The following is a 22,387-nucleotide window of genomic DNA, read 5'->3' as shown; positions in this document are numbered from 1 at the left end:
TGACTGACGCATGTGTGCACTTGGCAAATACCTGTCTTGTGTCTGCTGTATTCTCGGCATTGTGCAGGCACTGGGATTGCAGTGCTGATCAAGAATTCACGGAGCTAGGTGCTGTTCGCATCAGGGCTTCTAACTCAATCGGTAGATTCAGAGGCAATAGAAGCTTGTTATTCATTTCACCAAGTGAATTGACAGTTGGCTAGGTTGTGTTTGGTTTTATGAGGGGGCTCAGCAAATCCATGTGATCAGTTCTTGATGGGGTTTTGTGGCTTGATCCAATCCTGATGTTCAACTGGATTGTTGAAATAGATGGGATTCCTGTTGCATGGGACTTTTAGAGAATCGGTCGGTCTATGAAAATGGGCGATAAGTGTGTGTTGACTGTTTGCCGCCCACCTTAGCATTTCAGGACAGAGCCATCTCGATTTAGGAGAGAAATGCAGTGTGTACTGTGTGGCACCTACGGCTGAAAGCATGTTGTGCATCAGTGTCATCTGGTATTTGTGGTTGAATTGTACGCCATCTGCTGTAACTCGATTGAACCTGACCCACATACTGTGCAGGCGTTTGCCCAGCGGGCCCTCTGTTCCCCTTTTAAACAGAGACCCTTTTTCAAACTCAGTCTGACCCCGAATGCTGCCAGTTTTCCATTAGAGTACTCTGTTGCAATAAATAGCTTTAGAGCCAGCAGTTAGAATTTTATTTTTCAAAGAACAATATAGGTGAATAGTAGTCTTTGAGAAGGCAAAAAAAAAAAAAAGTATTATAGAAAGCAGGATCCATTTTAAGGCAAGCTTTGCTGTACATTTTCCCTAACCTTTTCCCATGAAGCAAAAGAAAGATTAAAATTCCAACAGAAGGAAAATCGCCTTGGAGAAATATCTTGAGACCGATGGATTTATTTCATGTGTGACTTAAAATAGCCTAGGTTTCTAGTACCGCATAAAGCTGTATTTCTAATGAGTTCCTGTTACCCTACTTTTCTTCAGCTTTCTTTCACGTGGGCCTGCCTACAGCTAGAAATAGGCTAATTGTTACCATAACAGTTTTACTATCTTTCTTTGAGAAATCCACCAAATGGCCCATATTTAAGAGAGGAGATCCAAGGGGTGGGAGGAATGCAGCTTTTCTAGGGTTATTTCTCTGGTCCCAAGGGTCATAGTTAGACTGACCTGTGTTTCTGGGCTGTGAGCCTAGGATGGTCCTCTTGGTTTCTTGTTCCTTTCAGGATTTATAATGCCATCTGGGCCAGTTATACGTTAGTTTTAAAAAAAAAAAAAAAAGCAAACCATGTATTAAGGTCATTGGGCAGCTAAGTGAGGTTTCTTTTCACGTCAAACCTCAGCCCCTGATGAGGTGAAGGTGTGTCAGGAAAGCAAGGGTGGCAGGCCCTGGGCCAGCTGGGCACCCTGGCCTCCAGGCAGAAGCAGTGCATTCGCTAGAGGAAGTAGCCTGGTCGGGCCCGCGTTGCAAGACTTTGGCAGTGAATGATCAGGTCACAGCAGGGGGGTCTCGCGCAGCATTAGCTTGAGAGAGAGAGATGCCAGTTTCACAGATGTTTGGCTGAAGCTCCTCATTAAGAATGTAGAGTCTGCCTTCCGCGCCCCTCCTCTGTGGGATTCTAGGCTGCTGGGGGAGGGAAGTCGCGTGTTGCTGTGGGATGGGGTGGGGGAAGGGACTCCGCAAGGGAGTCTCGTGAGGCTCACCGTCCTGCTCGCCCATTGCGGAGAACGCCAGAGGCAGGAGGGCATCGTGAGCGACTCGGTCATGTACTTCACCGAGGAGCCCCCAGAGCTGCCAGCCAACAGCCCGCAGCCCCTGAAGCTGCGGCGCCTCCTGAACCTCAGCCCTTTCACCGTCACGGACCACACCCCCATGGAGACGGTGGTGGACATCTTCCGGAAGCTGGGGCTCCGCCAGTGCCTGGTGACGCGGAGCGGGTGAGTGGCGGGACCCTGGGGGGAACAAGATGAAGGGGACGCGGGCTCAGCCCTTGAGGGACTGGCGGGGACCGGGGCAGGGGGGTGGGTGGCAGTGCTCGGAAGAGATGTCCGTAGGTGAGCCCAGGAGGAGGAGTTGCCAGCGAGCTTGGGACTCAGGCTTCCAGGTGCGGCTGCTGTCTCTGCCCTGAGATTGAAGGTGGAGTCCGAGGGGAGGAGCCCACGGGGAGGGGCTTTGGCTGCTTTTCCAGTGCCCTGGTTCTGGCGCCAGAAGACGTTCAGACTCTGAACTGGGATACCCGTCTTCCAAGTCATGGCTTTCTGCAGAAACGAGCAACGAAAATCTCAGGGCTAATGAAAGAAATGGGGTTAGACGCACAACGTTCAAACACTTGGCTGACACACACAAGATGCAACCCTAATAAAAGAAATGGCACAGTTCTACACATTTAATGGATAAGAAATACATAAATATTATAATAAATATGTTATTCTTTACATTAAGGAAGACCTGACAATTTTTGTAGAAGTAGGCATCAAAGCGCTGAGTTACTGTGATTTACTGTGAAGAGAGGTATGGCTCTTAGCATATACATGAGCTGAGGTAGCTTACAGATGTATTATGTGAACAGGTGTGTGTTTTGCATATTTTTGTGCCACTGGGCTCAGACGGGTGTCGTTATATGCATTCAGAAATCACATAAGCAAATGGTAAATTTATATTATGATTAAATTTTCTGTTAATTTTGTTAATTTTAGTTGTGCAGATTCACATTTTCAAAACAAATGTTATCTGTGAACTAAGAGTTGTGATGACTCCATGGCATTTTATAACCCAATAAACTTTTTATTTGTTTTAATCACATGTTATGAAAATAACAATGAAAATCTTGAGCAGCAGATTGAAAGATTATAACATTTTGAGAAGTATAGCAAACTGAGGGTCATTCTTTTGGATTACAGTCATGACTAAATTTGGGTAGGAGAATGGATTGGCTCTGTCAATGTAGCCTGAAATCTGGGGTTGTCTGCCTATATTCTATTTCCATAGGCTGGAGATAGGAGGTTGGTAAGTGTTGTGGGATATTGGCACTGTGTATAGTTTAGGCCTTTATAGAATTCATAGTCTTAACTATCCAATGTAGTTTAGTTTCCAGAACCAGCTCACTTGGTTTAACCCAGTGTTCTCAACAGAGGTGTTTTTGTCCCCTGTGGCAATGTCTGTTGTGTGGCTCTACTGACATATCTAGTACATAGAGGTCAGGGATGCTGCTAAACATATGATCAATGAACAGGGCAGCCCCCAAAGACAAAGAATTATATTATCATGTGCCCAAACTCAATAATGCTCAGGATGAGAAACCTTGCACTGGCTGTCCGTGAATAGCCAAATGAGCAATTTTTATTCATTTGACTTCCTTCCTGCTGTTCTGGCAACTAGGACATAGGGCTTTGCAAGGGATACATTTGCATATTGACCAGAGAATTGGTAGCTGGCAAGATGTATCCTCCTTAGCTTTGATTGTAGCTGAGGGTAAGGAGAGTGTCTTGCACACGGTGAGGGTAATCAGTAGGGAAGAATAAGTGTTTGAGTCTAGAGATCATTTCTGCTGGTGGTTTTTAAAGGCACTTAGTGTTTCTCAAACTTGAGTGGGCATCAGAATCCCCTGGAGGATTAAACTTCCAGGTTAAATGCAGGGTGCCAGGTCCCCATTGCAGTTACTGATTCCTACGATCTGGGAGAGATGTGTATTTCTAACCAGCTCCCAGATGCTGCTGCAGTTTGCACCTACTCTGCAAACTGCTGAAGCCCATTAATGTACTTGAAATTCCAGGACTCAGCATAAATATCACTGTGATCACCTGTGTCATTTCAAGTGTGTAGCAGTTTCTTTTTTCCTTTAAAATAATAATCCAACGTCAGTTATCATTAGAATTTTCCAGTTCTGGCAGGAAATTCTTCCCTTAACTCCCGGTCACACCTCAAGAAGCTCCATGAGGTTTTCTGAAGAAGATCTGGGTGCTGAAATTTGCTCTGAATGTTCTGCAAGAAAGCAAAAATCTCTCTCTCTCCCCTCTCTCTCTCTGTCTCTCAATATTTTAAACAAACACAGATGCTGATACATTAGTGCTGGCAAGAGATCCTTGTTTGCAGGGCATTTCATCTCCTTGAGCTTTTCTCCTCCTAACACCAAACCCAGGGTCTTTTAGATTTTCTTCTGTGTTATTTTCTAGGAATTTTATAATTTTGTGTTTTATATTTAGATCTGTGATTCAATTTGCATTAATTTTTGTGGCAGGTATAAGGGCTGTATCTACATTCTTTTTTTTTTTTTTTTTTTAGGCATGTAGGTGTCCAGTTGTTTCAGCACCATTTGTTGAACACACTATTTTTATTCATTGTATTGATTTTGCTTCTTTGTCAAAGATCAGGGTGTATTTCTGGACTCTCTGTTCCATATATCTGTTTCTATTCTATCTCTTTTTTTTCACCAATACCACACAGTGTTGATTACTGTAGCTTTGTAGTTAACATTGAAGTTAGATAGTGTCATTCTTCTTAATTTAATCTTCTGCATTATTGTGTTGGCTGTTCTGGGTGTGTTTCCTCTCCATTTAAATGTTAGAATCAGTTTGTTGATATCCACAAAATAAGTTGCTGAGATTTTTATTGGGATTGCCTTAGATTAAGTTGGGAAGAACAGGCATCTTGACAATATTGAGCCTTTCTATTCAGTATGGAGTATCCCTCCACTTATTTAGTTTTTCTTTGATTTGTACATCAGAGTTTTATAGTTCTCCTCACGAGGATCTTGCACATATTTTGTTAGGTTTATGCCTAAGTATTTAATTTGGGGGGTTCTAATGTAAATGGTATTGGATTTTAAATTTCAAATTCCACTTGTTCTTACTGCTATATACAAAAGCAATTTACTTTGGTATATTAACTTGTTGCTGCAACCTTGCTATACTTGCTTATTAGTTCCAGGAGGTTTTTTTTTCTTTTCGGTTCTTTAATATTTTCTACTTGGATGAGCATGTCATCTGTGAGGAAAGATGGTTTTATTTATTCTTTCCTTATGTATATGCTTTTATATCCTTTTGTTGTGTTGTTACATTAGCTAGGAAGTCCAGCACAATGTTGAAAAGCACTGCTAATAAGCGATTTTCATGTTTTATTCCTGATCTTAGTGGGAAAGCTTTGAGATTCTCACAGTTAAGTATGACGTTAGATCTTCCTTATCTAATTGAGGAAGTTCCTCTCTATTCTTAATCTACTGAGACTTTTTATTATGAAAGAATGTTAGATTTTTTTCAAATATTTTTACTGCATCTATTGATATGATCATGTGATTTTTCTGCTTTAACCTGTTGGTGTGATGGATTACATTAATTGATTTTCAAACATTGAAGCAACTTTGTATACCTGAGATAAATCTCACTTGGTTACGGTGTATAATTCTTCTTATACATTGTAGAATTTGACTTGCTAATGTTTTGTTGAAGATCTTTGTTTATGAGAATTATTAGGATATCTTTTGTAGATATCTTTCATGTGATGTCTTTGGTTTTGGTATTAGTGCAATGTTGGCCACATAAAATGAGTTCAAATATATTACTTCTGCTTCTATTCTCTGAGAGACATTATAGAGCATTAGTATAATTTCTTCCTTAAATGTTTGGTGGAATTTACCAGTGATCTCATCTGGGCCCACTACTTCCTGGTTTGGAAGATTATTAATTAGCGATTCAATTTTTAAAATAGATATAGGCCTGTTCATGTTGTTTGTATTCCTGTTGTGTGCATAAACATTCTAGTTTTCAGCAATTGGTCCGTTTCTTCTAAGTTTTCAAATTGATGGGAATAGAATTGTTCAAGTGCTGCTTTACTATCCTTTTAATGCCCCTGTGATCTTTAGTGAAGAGTTCCCTCTTTTGTTTCTGATATTTGTTATTTTTGTCTTTTCTCTTCTTTTGTTAGTTAGCCTGGTTAGAGTCTTATTAATTTTACTGATCTTTATTTTTTAAAAAAACAGGATTTTGGTTTCACTGATTTTCTGTCTTGAGTTCTTGTTTTCATTTTCTTTGATTTCTGCTCTACTATTATTTTTCTGCTTTCTTTGGATTTAATTTGCTCTTTTTCTAGTTTTTTAAGATGGAAACATAGATGATTGATTTTAGATTGTTCTACTCTTCTAATACTATAAATTCCCCTCTAAGTGCTGCTTTTGTTATATTCCATAAAGGGTATTTTGATAAGTTGTGTTTTAATTTTCACTTAATTCAAAATATTTTTAGTTTCCCTTGAGACTTCTCTATTGATCCATGCTGTTTTATCTCCCAAGTATTTTGAGATTTTCCAGCTGTCTTTCTGTTGTTGATTTCTAGTTAAATTCCATTGTGGTGAGAGCAGACCTTTGTATGATTTCTGTTTTTTAAAATTTGTTAAGGTGTGTTTTATGTCCCAGAATGTGGTGTGTGTGTGCACTTCTGTGTGTGTGTGTGTGTGTGTGTGTGTGTGCGCGCGCGTGTGCGTGTGTGATGAATCTTCCACATAAACTTGAGAAGAGTGTGTATTTTGCTGTTTTGGGGCGGGGTAGTATATAGATGTCAGTTATGTCCAGTTGAATGATGATGTAGTTGAGTTCAGCTATGTCCTTACTGATTTTTAGCGTGTTGGATATGTCCATTTCTGTTAGGGGTGTGTTGAAATCTACACTTATGACAGTAGAGTCATCTATTTCTCCTTTCAGTTCTGTCAGTTTTTGACTCACACAGTTTAACGCTTTTATTAAGCATGGCTTATATTCTTGGTTATATATCTGGTATTTATAATACATTGAATTTTCTTGAACTGCTACCAAAAGGGGCTGGACATTCAAAAACTTGATTTAAATCAAATTGGACATTTCATATAATTAATGGGCCTGCTGGGTTTGATATGCCTCCATTTGAGTTGATGTGCAGTTTCTTATGGTGATAACTGCTATTAAAATTATTGTTACAATTATAAACATTACAGTTACTGTACATAATTATTATTACAGACCAGGGTATAATTTACACACAAATAGAAGACAGCTTCTGTGTTCATATTCCCTAGTGTAGTCCTTACCAGCTTAATATACAGATGTGACAGTTACAGAACCTCTGACAAGGGATTTTCAGGGCTGCTTTAGGCAAATGCCTGATCTTTTGATACTATTTCCAGCATGAAGATAAGGAAGCAAAAATTGAGTTTTATAGATATAGGAGATTTTTTTTTTTGGTGGAGGTTTAGAGTTTTGAGAGGATGTTATGATAGAGTTGTCATCTGTAAACATTAACAAGTCAATTTTTTCAAAGCATCATTGAGTAAAGCATCACTTAACTGAGAATCTACTTTGACTTAGAATTGGAGAAGGCTCAAAATAAGTTCAAACAAAAATAATGAAGTAAAGGATCTTGTTCTCTACTGAAGAACATGGATATAATCCAATTAAAGAGGCATTACTCAAGACAGACTTATTAGAGGGAAGCATTCTGGCCTAGGCTTTTAGGTAGAAAATAGGAAACAAAAAGAGTTTTAACCTGAGGGATGTCTACTGTTGGTGATTGTCAATAGTAGTGTCCCTTTCCATGGGCAATAACACCTTTAGGTGGATCAAACTGTTTAAACCCACTGTATTTTCTGAGACCACACTTTCTAATTGGTGTATTATAGGTGCAGGCTGCTAGCCTTACAGCTATTTCTTTTTCATTTTGAAAGGACAGTGAAAATCCTAACAGTCACAGATGATAATTTCTAAAATCCTCCATCTACTCTCCCCTTGCCCTTAATTCTTTCAATTATACTTTCTGAGAGAGAAGTTAGGAAGAGACTTTTTCATTTGTGCCTTGTTCTTGTCATCATATTCTAGCATCTGAGTGCTGAGTGAGACTTTATGAATCAATCACATGGGTGATATATTATTAATTTTCAGGTGCTTCTGTAACAAATTGTCATAAACTTTGTACATAAACAACAGAAATTTATTCTCTCAGAATTCTGGAGGCCATGGTCTAAAAGCAAGCAGGCTGCTCTAAAGGAAAATATGTTTTTTGCCTCTTCCTGCTTCTAGCTGCTGTAGGTATTCCTGAACATGTGGATACCTCACTCTAGTCTCTACCTTTGTGGTCACATGTATCCTCCTCTGTGTATCATGTAGTGGGTCATGGGTCATTGTGGACCATTACAAGATTAAGAAGGAATGTTATTTTTTAGGGAATTGTCTTGTTGGTGCTAGAAGGATGTCGCTTTTTATGGTTGAGCAGGTATTTCTGCTTGGGGAGGTGCATAATGCAGACACACAATGCGCAGTAGAGGGGAGAAAGGATACCAAAGGGCAGAAAAATTTTTTTATGTTTAAATTTTTCTTATCTTTCCATAAAATATGAATTTTATTTTACAATTTCTCCCTTTTGGTTATAAATCTTTTGATAGAAAGCATTAGGTAATCAAATATTTGGTCCCTTGATGCCAGGGTGGTTGCTTACTTGCTCTGGGTTTCTCATATTCCTTGATGCTGGGTCCTAATAGCCTGGTTTTCTCCTTTTTTTTTGGTTTTACTGGCAGAATGTCTGGCAAGGACTTAGAGTCAATTCTACGTTGTCCAAATAAGACTTAAGCCAATTTTCCATTTATGTGCACTGTATATGACCATTATTTTATAGACAACTATAGGTATGATTTATACTTTCAAGTCATTTAGATATCATTATCTTAGTACAAGTAGGTGACACACAATGTGAAAGGCAAGAAACTATCAGCTTATAAGTTCCACAAGCTACACTTAAAATTGCCAATAAGATGAACAATGTCATTAGCAAAGATTTAAGCCCAAATCCTCCTGAACTAAACCATGTTCCTCGTATTCACCCTAAACCGGGAAAAAGATTGTTCAGAGTGGAAATTTGACTCTTAATATGTCATAAGATGAGTTAACAAATATCATGGTCAAATGATCATACTGTGGGAAGAGTGATAGAAACCAGTATGCTCATATTAAAGACAGATTGACCGGAGCTGTTTCCAAGGCTACTTGTAGGTGACCTTGGGCCCAAGGGGTACTAACTGTGCGTCTTTCTAACCAAGTTGGGGAGAGTCAAGGCCATATACTTGTTCCATAAATACACTGGGTTCCATTAGGAGGTACCCAATATTTAACATCTAGTGAAAAGCAGTATTTATGGCCAGGTTCAGAACAGGTGTCATTGACTGGCTTAGTGATATTGGCTGTGAGCACTAGAGTTTCTTCTAAGATAAAATCCTGTAGGGCTAGCCAGGCTGAACACTGAAGAAGTGTAATCCACCAGGGTAGTCCAGAAGTGTTGGACATAGATAATTGGCCACAAATCCAGCAACTGGACTTATTTTTCACATTTGCAAATCATTGTGGCTAAGGAAGAAATAATACTTTTCATTCATAAGCAAAAGTACAGATAATTATCAAAGTAATTAATAGGCCTGTTAATAGTAATTAACAGGCCTGGTCTGGCATCTTGGCTCATCTTCAGGTGTCATCCTCTTCTGATCCTCGTCTGGTAGTGCTGGTCTCAGTTAGTTGAAGTTGAGTGTCAGAAATGGGAGTTGTAGTTCATCTGAGAGACCTGATATGGTTCCTTCCAACGTGGCTATAAAGAGTCCTTTATCTGATGTCATTTCCAGTATACGTAATCTCCTGGTTGCAGGTCATGGGACATCTGATTGTCATCCAAAGTTAGATTGCTGTGGTAAGCTTCAGACACAAACTTAGAGTGCCCTTTTAATAACTCAAGTAAACTTTACAATAATGACATAACAATAGGGAGCCTTCTGGGAAGTGAGTCTTAGGCAGTAAATACAGACCTCAGTTAACAAAAACTAGAATTTAATGTCCACTGAAACATAATCTTTTTTTTCTCTAAAATTACCATAATTTCTACCAAATGTAACCATATTCCACCTTATTTGTTTGCAAAATAAACCTGGTTAATTGACCACATAAGGTCTTTTAAATTGGATGTTCTGGCATTTTTCATTAGGAATCTCAGATTGAACTTTTAAAAAACCATCAAGATAAAGAATGTCATCCCAAGGGGGTGTCACAGATTCTGCATGCAATATCTGTAGATTTGGGTGTTAGGTTTCAGTGAATTCCTCTCTTCTCCAGGTCCCCAGAATACCTTAGGAGGCGGCCTTCCTTATTTACTTGATAAGTGCCTGGGAACCTAAGAGTTTCTAAATTCTGGAGGGATCAGAAAGAGTGAAAAGATAAATATTTCAATTCTACTTAAAAAGATATAATTTACCAAATTGCTGTAAATCATAATTATCTTAAGGGGGAAGGTTTCCTTATGCCTGGAAAACACATTAAAAACCAGTAGTATTTCAGACAGAATTTGCTCAGTTTTATCATTGATCTTTATCTGCCATTAATAGTTGTAAGAAGCCCACAGGTTTACCATTAGAATTCTTTAATCTCTTACCCAGTTCAGCAGTATGATCTGAAAGTTATCAGAAACCTGTACTTGTCAGAAAGCCCTTTCTGTGGATGCTCTTGAGGATGAAGCATTTTTTGCAAAAGTGTCAGAGTACAGCACTGTCTATGAATGATAAAAGACTTAAAAAGGCAAGGTTAAAGACCTAATTACAATGCAGTTGACAAACTTGGCTATTGCTGTGGCATACAACAGTTTAAGATAATAACTAGAATTATGATAGATAACATTTGCAAGGACATATCAGATATTCAGGAGTTTCATATAATTTCTAGATTATATATATTAATAATACTTACCTGTACAACTCAAGAATATAACCTAAGAAGTTTTATCACCATTTGTCAATGGTTCCCATGTAATAACATACCAAATAAACCTAATTAGTTTAATATTCCTCTCTCTGAGATGGAGAGAAAACAAATATTTGAGGTGTCCCAGGTTTAGCTAGAGGTCAAATGAACTTCATGTAGAATTTGCTGTTTGGAAAGTTTGTCAAAAATATCAAACAAGTTTCATATGTTCACAATGACCTATGATCCTATTTGACCAGGTGTTTGAAGAAACAATACCCATTCACTTAACAAAAGGGACGATAAAAGATCTCAAAGGTTGTAGTGAATCATTTAAAGTCAAAGCAACTAACACAATCTACTATGAGAAACAGGTCAATATTTTAAGAAAACTTTATTTTCCCAGCAGAGAGAGAAAACCAAACTCATGTCTTGCATCAGCATACTCTTAATAACAAAATTCATTTACCTTATTAAATTCAATACAATCTTAGCCAATCCTGGCTAGGCATAAAACTCTTCTCTCAGTGTTCCTTCTTTTTTTTTTTTTTTTGCTGTATGCGGGCCTCTCACTGCTGTGGCCTCTCCTGTTGCGGAGCACAGGCTCCGGACGCGCAGGCTCAGCGGCCATGGCTCACGGACCCAGCCACTCCGCGGCATGTGGGATCTTCCCGGACCGGGGCACGAACCCGTGTCCCCTGCATCGGCAGGCGGACTCTCAACCACTGCGCCACCAGGGAAGCCCTCAATGTTCCTTCTTCACAAACGTTTCATAGCTTTCTGTATCCATATTAATTTGTCCTCACTCTTTTCCATTCAAAAACAGCCAGCTCTAGGACAAAAGCACTTCTTTTTCCTTTTACAAAATTCATTTCCATTCCGTATATCCTCTTGTTCTGAAAACTCACTTCCCATTTTCCTTGTATACTGAAATGTTTCCCCCACTAGTTTAGTAGCTTTAGTTACATATATAATATCATCTTAACCTTAAAGCCTAGTTTCTAGCAAAAATAAGAAGTAAGCATTTATAAACTGTACTTTTACATTAACATTCTGTAGATTGGCAAGCTTGTAATTACTATTTATGGTTTCTAGAAAACATGCTTGCTCTTTATGGTTAAGCAGGTATTTCTACTGATGGGGAAGTTTGGTTGATGCACAGTGGGAGAGAGCGGAGGCCAAAGGGCAGAGAAGAGTTTTTTATTTTAAAATTTTTCTTGTCTTGCCATAAAATATGAATGTTATTTCATACAATCATTACCACTATTTCCAGAACATTTTATCATTCCAAACAGAAATTCTGCATTCATTAAGCAATAATTTCCCTTTCCTCCCTCCTCTGTATTATTTTCTATTCTGTTGTCTGTCTTCATGAATTCCCCTATTCTAGATACTTTATGTAAATGGAATCATACAACATTGGTCCTTTTGTGTACTTATTTCATTGTCACGTTCTCAAGTCTCATACATGTAGCATGTTTATGAACTTTTCTTTTTAAGCCTGAATAATATTCAGTTTTATGTAAATTCCAGCTTTTTAATATTCATTTATTTTGTTTTTTAATTTTAGGGTGTTTTTCAAAATTGCAGTAACATTGCTTTATAACATTCCATAAATTTCACGTATACAACATTGTATTTCTACTATATACCCTGTGGCATGCTCACCACCAAAAATTTTGCTTCCATTTCTCACCATGAAGTTGATCCTCTATACCCATTTTATCCTCCCCTCACAACTTCTTCCCCTCTGGTAGTCACTACTCTGTTGCCTGTATCTGCATATTTTTCTTCGCTTTTTTCACTTATTTTTAAGTTGTTATTTTTGTTTGTTTTTAATATTCTCACATTCTACGTGTCAGTGAATCAACGTGGTATTTGTCTTTCTCCGACTGACTTATTTCACTTAGCATAATTCTCTCTAGGTCAATCCATGTTGTAGCAAATGGCAAGGTCACCTTTTTTTTATGGCTGAGTAAGTATCCCATTGTGTAAATGTACCGCATATTCTTTACCCGTTCATCTGTCAATGGACACTTGGGTTGCTTCCATATCTTGGCTATTGTGAATAATGCTATTCTCAACATTTGGGGTGCATGTATCTTTTTGAATTAGTGTTTTCGTTTTCTTTGGATAGATACCCTGAATTGGGATGGCTAGATCATATGCTAGTTCTATTCTTAATTTTTTGAGGAAACTTTTTACTGTTTTCCATAGCCTGCACCAATTTATATTCCCACCAACAGTGTAGGAGGGTTCTTTTGTCTCCACATTCTCGCCAACACTTGTTTCTTCCTGCCTTTTTTTGATAATAGCCATTCTGGGAGGTTCATCAGGTGATATCTCATTGTGGTTTCGATAATGATTTCCCAATAATTAGTGATGTTGAACATCTTTTCATGTTGAACATCTGTATGTTTTCCTTGGAAAAATGTCTAAGTCCTCTGCCCATTTTTAATTGGATTGTCTTTTTGTTTTTGAGTTGTATAAATTCCTTATATATTTTGGATATTGGATATTTGATTTGTGACTAACTTCTCCCATTCAGTATGTTGTCATTTCCTTTTGTTGATAAATTCCTTTGCTGTGCAGAAGACTTTTCAGTTTGATGTAGTCCCATTTGTTTAATTTTGTTTTTTCTCTTGCCTGAGGAATCATATGTTGAAAGATATTGCTAACACCAGTGTCAAAGAGCATAACTGCCTGTATTTTCCTCCGAGAGTTTCAGGGTTCTAGGTCTTACATTCAAGTCTTTAATTCACTTTGAGTTGCCTTTTTATGGGTGGTATGAGATAGTTGTCTAGCTTCACTTTTATTTTTTTTTTAATTTTGCATGTGGCTGTCCAGTTTTCCCAGCTCCATTTAGTGAAAAGACTGTCTTCTCTACATTGTGTATTCTTTGCTCTTTGTTGAAAATTAATTGTACCTATATCTGTGCGATTATTTTTGGTCTCTCAATTCTGTTCCACTGATTTACATGTCTGTTTTCCTGCCAATACCATGATGTTGTTATTACTGTGGTTTTGTAATATAGTTTGAAATCAGGGAGTGTGGTACCTCCAGCTTTCTTCTTTTTGGTTATTTGGGTCTTTTGTGGTTTTGTATAAATTTCAGACTTTTTGATTGTATTTTTGTGAAAAATGTCCTTATGATTTTGATAGGGATTGAAATGATCTGTAGGTTGCATTAGGTAATATGGACATTAAAACAATGTTAATTCTTCCAATTCATGAACCTTTTATATCTATCTTTACATTTCTTTATGTCTTCTTCAATTTCTTTCAAAAATATCTTATGGTTTAATGGTGGGAGTCTTTCACAACTTTGGTATAATTTATTCCTAGGGTTTTTTATTTTGTTGTGTGTGATTATAAATGGGATTGTTTTCTTAATTTCTCTTTCTGCTAGCTCATTGTTGTATAGAAACTCAACAGGTTTTTGGCTTTTTTTTTTAACATCTTTATTGGAGTACAATTGCTTTACAATGGTGTGTCAGTTTCTGCTATACAACAAAGTGAATCAGCTCTACCTGTACATATATCCCCGTATCTCCTACCTCTTACGTCTCCCTCCCACCCTCCCTATCCCAACTCTCTAGGTGGTCACAAAGCACTGGCTGCTTCCCAGTAGCTATCTATTTTACATGTGGTGGTGTATATATGTCCATGCCACTCTCTCACTTTGTGCCAACTTACCCTACCGTCTGCCCATGTCCTCAAGTCCGTTCTCTACATCTGTGTCTTTATTCCTGTCCTGCCCCTACGTTCTTCAGAACCATTTTTTTCTTTGTAAGATTCCATATGTATGTGTTAGCATACGATATTTGTTTTTCTCTTTCTGACTTACTTCACTCTGTATGACAGACTCTAGGTCCATCCACCTCACTACAAATAACTCAATTCCATTTCTTTTTATGGGTGAGTAATACTGCATTGTATATATGTGCCACATCTTCTTTATCCATTCATATGTTGATGGACACTTAGGTTGCTTCCATGTCCTGTCTATTGTAAATAGAGCTGCAGTGAATACTGTGGTACATGACTCTTTTTTAATTATGGTTTTCTCAGGGATAGTGGGATTGCTGGGTCATATGGTAGTTCTATTTTCAGTTTTTTAAGGAACCTCCATACTGTTCTCCATAGTGGCGGTATCAACTTATATTCCCACCAACAGTTCAAGAGGGTTCCCTTTTCTCCACACCCTCTGCAGCATTTATTGTTTGTAGATTTTTTTTTTTTTTTTTGCGTTACGCGGGACTCACACTGTTGTAGCCTTTCCCATTGTGGAGCACAGGCTCCGGATGTGCAGGCTCAGCGGCCATGGCTCACGGGCCCAGCTGCTCCACGGCATGTGGGATCTTCCCAGACCGGGGCACAAACCCATGTTCCCTGCATCGGCAGTCGGACTCTCAACCACTGCGCCACCAGGGAAGCCCTGCTGTAGATTTTTTGATGATGGCTATTCTGACTGGTGTGAGATGATATCTCATTGTAGTTTTGATTTGCATTTCTCTAATGATTAATGATGTTGAGCATTCTTTCATGTGTTTGTTGGCAGTCTGTGTATCTTCTTTGGAGAAATGTCTGTTTAGGTCTTCTGCCCATTTTTGGTTTGGGTCGCTTGTTTTTTTAATATTGAGCTGCATGAGCTGCTTGTAAATTTTGGAGATTAATCCTCTGTCAGTTGCTTCATTTACAAATATTTTCTACTATTCTGAGGGTTGTCTTTTGGTCTTGTTTATGGTTTTCTTTGCTGTGCAAAAACTTTTTAGGTCCCATTTGTTTATTTTTGTTTTTATTTCCATTTCTCTAGGAGGTGGGTCAAAAGTATCGTGCGAGCTTCCCTGGTGGTGCAGTGGTTAAGAGTCCACCTGCCGATGCAGGGAACATGGGTTCATGCCCCGGTCCAGGAAGATCCCACATGCCATGGAGTGGCTGTGCTCATGAGCCATGGCCGCTGAGCCTGCGCGTCTGGAGCCTGTGCTCTGCAACAGGAGAGGCCACAACAGTGAGAGGCCTGCGTACTGAAAAAACAAAAAAACAACCAAAAAAACCTTGCTGTGATTTATGTCATAGAGGGTTCTCCCTATGTTTTCCTCTAAGAGTTTTATAGTGTCTGGCCTTATATATAGGTCTTTATCCGTTTTGAGTTTACTTTTGTGTATGGTGTTAAGGAGTGTTCTAATTTCATTCTTTTAGCTGTCCAGTTTTCCCAGCACCACTTATTGAAGAGGGTATCTTTTTTCCACTGTATATTCTTGCCTCCTTTATCAAAGATAAGATGACCATATGTGTGTGGGTTTATCTGTGGTTTTTCTATCCTGTTCCACTGGTCTATATTTCTGTTTTTGTGCTAGTGCCTTACTGTCTTGATTACTGTAGCTTTGTAGTATAGTCTGAATTCTGGGAGCCTGATTCCTCCTACTCCATTTTTCTTTCTCAAGATTGCCGTGGCTAGTTGGGGTCTTTTGTGTGTCCATACAAATTGTGAAATTTTTGTTCTAGTTCTGTGAAAAATATGGTTGGTAGTTTGATAGGGATTGCATTGAATCTGTAGATAGCTTTGCAGTCTGTAGATTGCATTGAATCTGTAGATTGCTTTGGGTAGTATAGTCATGTTCACAATGTTGATTCTTCCAATCCAAGAACATGGTATATCTCTCCATCTGTTTCTATCTTTAATTTCTATAATCAGTGTCTTACAGTTTTATGCATAGAGGTCTTTTGTCTCCTTAGGTAGGTTTACTTCTAGGTATTTTATTCTTTTGTTGCAATGGTAAATGGGAGTGTTTCCTTGATTTCTGTTTCAGAGTTTTCATCATTAATGTATAGGAATGCAAGAGATTTCTGTGCATTAATTTTGTATTGTGCTATTTTACCAATCAATGATTAGCTCAAGTAGTTTTCTGGTAGCAAGTTTAGAATTCTCTATGTATATGATCATGTCATCTGCAAACAGTGACAGCTTTACTTCTTCTTTTCCGATTTGTATTTGTTTTATTTTATTTCTTTTTCTTCTCTGATTGCTGTGGCTAAAACTTCCAAAACTATGTTAAATAATACTGGTGAGCATGGAAAACCTTGTTTTCCTTGTCTTATTCCTGATCTTAGAGGAAATTGTTTCAATTTTTCACCATTGAGAACGAAGTTGGCTGTGGGTTTGTCAAGTATGGGCTTTATTATGTTGAGGTAAGTTCCCACTATGCCTACTTTCTGGAGGGTTTTTATCATAAATTGGTGTTGAATTTTGTCAAAAGCATTTTCTACATCTATTGAGATGATCATTTGGTTTTTCTCCTTCAGTTTGTTAATATGGTTTATCACATTGATTGATTTGGGTATATTGAAGAATCCTTGCATTCCTAGGATAAACCCACTTGATCATGGTGTATGATCCTTTTAATATGGTGTTGGATTCTGTTTGCTTGTATTTTGTTGAGGATTTTTGCCTTTATGTTCATCAGTGATATTGGCCTGTAGTTTTCTTTCTTTGTGATATCTTTGTCTGGTTTTTGATATCAGGGAGATGGTGGCCTTGTTGAATGAGTTTTAGGAGTGTTCCTCCCTCTGTTCCTTCCTCCAAAATCTCCCTCAAAATTTTGGAAAAGTTTGAGAAGGATAGGTGTTCACTCTTCTCTAAAAGTTTGATAGAATTTCCCTGTGAAGCCATCTGCTCCTGGGCTTTTTTGTTGCAAGATTTTTAATCACAGTCTCAATTTCAGTGATTGTGAGTGGACTGCTTATATTTTCTATTTCTTCCTGCTTCAGTCTCTGAAGGTTGTGCTTTTCTAAGAATTTGTCCATTTCTTCCAGGTTGTCCATTTTATCGGCATATAGTTGCTTGTAGTAATCTCTCATGATCCGTTGTATTTATGCAGTGTCTGTTGTTACCTGTCCTTTTTCATTTCTAATTCCATTGATTTGAGTCTTCTCCCTTTTTTTCTTAATGAGAAATGGCTAATGGTTTATCAATTTTGTTTATCTTCTCAAAGAACCAGCTTTTAGTTTTTTGATCTTTGCTATTGTTTCCTTCATTTCTTTTTCATGAATTTCTGATCTGATCTTTATGATATTTCCTTCTGCTAACTTTGGGTTTCTTTTTTTGTTCTTCTTTCTCTTATTGCTTTTGGTATAAGGTTAGGTTGTTTATTTGAGATGTTTCTTGTTTCTTGAAGTAGGATTGTATTGCTATAAACTTCTGTCTTTGAACTGCTTTTGCTGTATCCCATAGGATTTGGGTCTTCGTGTTTTCATTGTCATTTGTTTCTAGGTATTTTTTGATTTCCTCCTTGATTTCTTCAGTGATCTCTTGGTTATTTAGCAGCATATGGTTTAGTTTCCATTTGCTTTAGGTATAAGGTTAGGTTGTTTATTTGAGATGTTTCTTGTTTCTTGAGGTAGGATTGTATTGCTAGAAACTGCACTCTTGAAACTGCTTTTGATGCATACCATAGGTTTTGGGTCATGTTTTCATTGTTATTTTTTCCAAGTATTTTTTGATTTCCTCTGTGATATCTTCAGTGATCTCTTGGTTACTTAGTAGTGTATTGTTTACCCTCCATGTGTTTGTATGTTTTACAGATTTTTTCCTGTGATTGATACCTAGTCTCATAGCGTTGTGGTCGGAAAAGATACTTGATATGATTTCAGTTTTCTTAAATTTACCAAGGCTTGATTTGTGACTCAATATATAATCTATCCTGGAGAATGTTCCATGAGCACTTGGGAAGAAAGTTTATTCTGTTGTTTTTGGATGGAATGTCCTATAAATATCAATTAAATCCATTTTGTTTAATGTTTCTTCTAAAGCTTGCATTTCCTTATTTATTTTCATTTTGGATGATTTGTCCAATGTTGAAAGTGGGGCATTAAATTCCCCTACTACGATTGTGTTACTGTCGTTTTCCCCTTTTATGGCTATTAGCATTTGCTTTATGTATTGAGGTTCTCATATCTTGGGTGCATATATATTTACAATTGTTATATATTCTTCTTGGATTTATCCCTTGATCATTATGTAGTGTCCTTCTTTGTCTCTTGTAATACTCTTTACTTTAAAGTCTGTTTTGTCTGATATGAGAATTGCTACTCAGCTTTCTTTTGATTTCCATTTGATTGGAATATGTTTTCCATCCCCTCAATTTCAGTCTGTATGTGTCCCTAGGTCTGAGGTGGGTTTCTTGTAGACAGTGTATATGGGTCTTGTTTTTGTATCCATTCTGCCAGTCTGTGTCTTTTGTTTGGAGCATTTAATCCATTTACATTTAAGGTAGTTATCAATATGTAAGTTCCTGTTACCATTTTCGTAATTATTTTGGGTTTGTTATTGTAGATCTTTTCCTTCTCTTTTGTTTCCTGCCTAGAGAAGTTCCTTTAGCATTTGTTGTAAAGCTGGTTTGTTGGTGCTGAAGTCTCTTAGCTTTTGCTTGTCTGTAACGGTTTTAATTTCTCCATTGAATCTGAATGAGATCCTAGCTGGGTAGAGTAATCTTCATTGTAGGTTTTTCCCTTTCATCACTTTAAATATGTCCTGCCACTCCTTTCTGGCTTGCAGAGTTTCTGCTGAAAGATCAGATTTTAACCTCATGGGGATTCCCTTGTACGTTATTTGTTGTTTTTCCCTTGGTGTTTCAAATATTTTTCTTTGTATTTAAATTTTGATAGCTTGATTAATATGTGTCTTGGCGTGTTTCTCCTTGGATTTATCCTGTATGGGACTCTCTGAGTTTCCTGGACTTGGTTGGCTGTTTCCTTTCCCATGTTAGGGAAGTTTTCAACTATAATTTCTTCAAATATTTTCTCAGTCCCTTTCTTTTTCTCTTCTTGTTCTGCGACCCCTATAATTCGAATGTTGGTGCATTTAGTGTTGTCCCAGAGGTCTCTGAGACGGTCCTCAATTCTGTTCATTCGTTTTTCTTTATCCTGCTCTGTGGTAGTTATTTCCACTATTTTATCTTCCAGGTCACTTATCCGTTCTTCTGCCTCAGTTATTCTGCTATTGTTTCCTTCTAGGGAATTTTAAATTTTAATTATTTTGCTGTTCATCATTGTTTGTTTGCTTTTTAGTTGTTTTAGGTCCTTGTTAAACATTTCTTGTATTTTTTCCATTCTGTTTCCAGGATTTTGGATCATCTTTACTATCATTACTCTGAATTCTTTTTCAGGTAGACTGCCTATTTCCTCTTCATTTGTTTTGCTGTGGTGGGTTTTTACCTTGCTCCTTCATCTGCTGTGTTCTCTCTTTTTTTTCATTTTGTTTAAATTACTGTGTTTGGGGGTCTCCTTTTTGCAGGCTGTGTGTTCGTAGTTCCTGTTGTTTTTGGACTGCCCCCAGTGAGTAAGGTTGGTTCAGTGTGTTGTTTAGGCTTCCTGGTGAAGGGACTGTTGCCTGTGTTCTGGTGGATGAGGCTGGATCTTGTCTTTCTGGTGGGCAGGACCACATACAGTCCTGTGTTTTTGGGTGTCTGTGACTATTTTGATTTTAGGCAGTCTCTTTGCTAATTGGTGGGGTTGTGCTCCTGTGTTGCTGGTTGTTTGGCATAGGGTGTCTAGCACTGTAGCTTGCTGGTCATTGAGTGGAGCTGGGTCTTAGCGTTGAGATGGAGATTTCTGGGAGGGCTTTCACCGTTTCATATTATGTGGAGCCAGGAGGTCTCTGGTGAATGTTGTCCTAAATTTGGCTCTCCCACCTCAGAGGCACAGGCCTGACACCTGGCTGGAGCACCAAGACCCTGTCAGTCACAAGGTTCAGAAGAAAACGAAGAAAAAAAGAAAGAAGAAAAGAAAAATAAAGTTATTAAAATAAAAAATTGTTGATAATAAAACAATTAAAAAGTAATAAAAAAAGAAAAAAAAAGAAACAAAGAAGAGAGCAACCAAACCAAAAAACAAGTCCACCAATGATAGCAAGCACTAAAAACTATCCAAGAAAAAAAGGACAGAGAGAACCCTAGGACAAATTGTAGAAGTAAAGGTATACAGACAAAATTATACAAAGAAGCATACACATACACCCTCACAAAAAGAGAAAAATATATATATATTTTTTAATATAACCTATATATATATAGATTAAAAAAGAGCAACCAAATCCATAAATCAATCTAACAATGATAAGAAACTCTAAATAGTTAACTAAGATAAACATAAAACTGGAAAGAAATTAGATGCAGAAAGCAAACCCCATGTCTACAATTGCTCCCCAAATCCACCACCTCAATTTTGGGATGATTCGTTGTCTATTCAGGTATTCCAGAGAAGCAGGGTACATCAAGTTGATTGTGGAGCTTTAATCTGCTGCTCCTGTGGCTGCTGGGAGAGATTTCCCTTTCTCTTCTTTGTTTGCAAAGCTCCTGGGGTTCAGCTTCGTATTTGGCCCTGCCTCTACATGTAGGTCCCCTGGGGTGCCTATTCTTCACTCAGACAGGACTGGGTTAAAGTAGCAGCTGATTAGGGGGCTCTGACTCACTCAGGCTGGGGCAATGGAGGGGTAAGGAATGCAGAGGGAGCCTGCGGTGGCAGAGGCTGGCATGACATTGCAACAGCCTGAGACGTGACATCTGTTCTCCTGGGGAAGTTGTCCCTGGATCACGGGACCCTGGCAGTGGCAGATTGCATATGCTCCCAGCACGGAGGTGTGCATAGTGACCTGTGCTTGCACACAGATGTCTTGGTTCTGCAGCAGTAGCCTTAGTGTTTCATGCCAGTCTGTTGTGTCTGCACTGATAGCCGTGGCTCCTGCCTGTCTCTGTAACTCGTTTAGGCAGTGCTCTGAATCCCCTCTCCTTGCTTACCCAGAATCAATGGTTTCTTGCTTCTTAGGCAGTTCCAGACTTTTTCCTGGACTCCCTCCCAGCTAGCTGTGGTGCACTAGCCCCGTTCAGGCTGTGTTCATGCAGCCAACACCAGTCCTCTCCCTGGGATCTGACCTCTGGAGCCGGAGCCTCAGCTCCCAGACCCCACCTGCTCTGGCGGGGGAGCAAACAAGCCTCTCAGGCTGGTGAGTGCTGGTCGGCACTGATCCTCTGTGCGGGAATCTCTCCGCTTTGCCCTCAGCACCCCTATTGTTGCACTCTCCTCCATGGCTCTGAAGCTTCCCCCCCGCCACCATTCATCTCCACCAGTGAAAGGGCTTTCTAGTGTGTGGAAACTTTTCCTCCTTCACAGCTCCCTCCCAGAGGTGCAGGTCCTGTCCCTATTCTTTTGTCTCTGTTTTTTCTTTTTTCTTTTGCCCTACCCAGGTACGTGGGGGGTTTCTTGCCTTTTTGGAAGTCTGAGGTCTTCTGCCAGCATTCAGTAGCTGTTCTGTAGGAGTTGTTCCACATGTAGATGTTTTCTGATACATTTGTGGGGAGGAAGGTGATCTCCATGTCTCACTCCTCCGCCATCTTGAAGGTCTCTCCTCAACAGGTTTGTTTATGTTGATTTTGTTCCATAAAACTCTACTGAATTCATTTATTTTTGTAATAGTTTTTTGGTGGTCTTTAGGTTTTTCTGAGTATAAAATCATGTCATCCACAAACAGTGACAGTTTTACTCTTTCCTTTCCAATTTGGATGCCCTTGATTTCTTTTTCTTTCCTAATTACTCTAGCTAGGACTTCTAATTCTGTGCTTCTGAATAAGAGTGGTGAAAGTGGGCATCCTTGTCTTGT

The 22,387-nt window shown here is 38.6% G+C and overlaps 1 protein-coding gene across 5 annotated transcripts in view; it reads left to right on the top strand.

The window, feature by feature from the left end:
* The window catches only part of LOC307181047 (H(+)/Cl(-) exchange transporter 4-like), a 215,132-nt gene that overhangs the window by 110,210 nt on the left and 82,535 nt on the right, over nt 1–22,387 (top strand). The window lies entirely within an intron of this gene.

The sequence above is a fragment of the Stenella coeruleoalba genome, assembly GCF_951394435.1.
Source record: "Stenella coeruleoalba genome assembly, chromosome: Y".
Classification (NCBI taxonomy): Eukaryota; Metazoa; Chordata; class Mammalia; order Artiodactyla; family Delphinidae; genus Stenella; species Stenella coeruleoalba.
This window is presented reverse-complemented; position numbering and strand designations above follow the sequence as displayed.